The sequence below is a fragment of the Brassica oleracea genome, chromosome C2 (genome assembly GCF_000695525.1).
Source record: "Brassica oleracea var. oleracea cultivar TO1000 chromosome C2, BOL, whole genome shotgun sequence".
Classification (NCBI taxonomy): Eukaryota; Viridiplantae; Streptophyta; class Magnoliopsida; order Brassicales; family Brassicaceae; genus Brassica; species Brassica oleracea.
This window is the reverse complement of record NC_027749.1, coordinates 33091204-33092367: the sequence shown is the minus strand read 5'-3', so window position 1 is coordinate 33092367 and position 1164 is coordinate 33091204.

Here is a 1164-nt window from a genome sequence, read left to right as displayed (position 1 = left end):
AAGGGGATTGAGGTGGATAAGGCTAAGATCGATGTTATGGTTGGTTTACCCCCACCAAAGACATTGAAAGACATCATAAGTTTTCTTGGTCATGTTGGGTTCTACAGAAGATTCATCAAGGACTTCTCCATGATCACTAGACCATTGACCAGGCTGTTGTGCAAAGAAGCCACTTTCAGCTTTGATGTGGAATGTTTAGAAGCCTTCAAGAAGCTGAAAGATGAACTCATCAGTTCTCCAATTGTCCAGCCACCTGATTGGGATCTCCCCTTTAAGATCATGTGTGATGCTAGTGACTATGCTGTGGGAGCTATTTTGGGACTATAGAAAGATGGCAAGACCCATGTGATCTACTACGCAAGCCAAACCCTGAATGATGCTCATATGAGGTATGCCACAACAGAGAAAGAGATGCTAGCCATTGTCTTTACCTTTGAGAAGTTCAGAAGCTACTTGGTGGGATCTAAAGTCATTGTCTACACAGATCATGCTGCTTTGAGACACCTTTTGGCCAAGAAGGATGCAAAACCCAGGCTCTTGAGATGGATCCTTTTGCTTCAAGAGTTTGATTTGGGGATCAAGGACAAGCCAGGAGTTGAGGATGGTGTAGCTGATCACTTGTCCAGGCTGAGAGTGGAATGTGGCATTCCTATTGAAGAAGGACTTCAAGAGGAGCAGATCATGGCTATTGGAGCAGTGATGGCAGTTTGTGAGACCGGTAGAAAGCTTGAAGAAGTCAAGGCAACAGAAGAGAAAGAACCTTGGTATGCTGATTTGGTGAACTACCTAGCAACAGGAAAAGACCCTTTGAACCTTGTGGGCTATGCCAAGAAGAAGTTCTACAAGGAAGTGAAGAGATACTACTGGGATGAGCCCTACCTCTACATTCTCTGCAAGGATCAACTTTCTAGGAGAGTGGTTGATAATGAGGAGATTGACGGGATCCTTAAACATTGTCATGGATCATCCTATGGAGGCCACTTTGCTACCTTCAAGACTGTTGCAAAGGTGCTACAAGCTGGATTCTGGTGGCCACACATGTTTAAGGATACACAAGACTTTATTTCAATGTGTGATTCATGCCAAAGGAGAGTGAACATCACCAAAAAGAATGAGTTGCCTCAAAATCCAATCCTTGAAGTTGAAGTTTTTGATGTGTGGGGT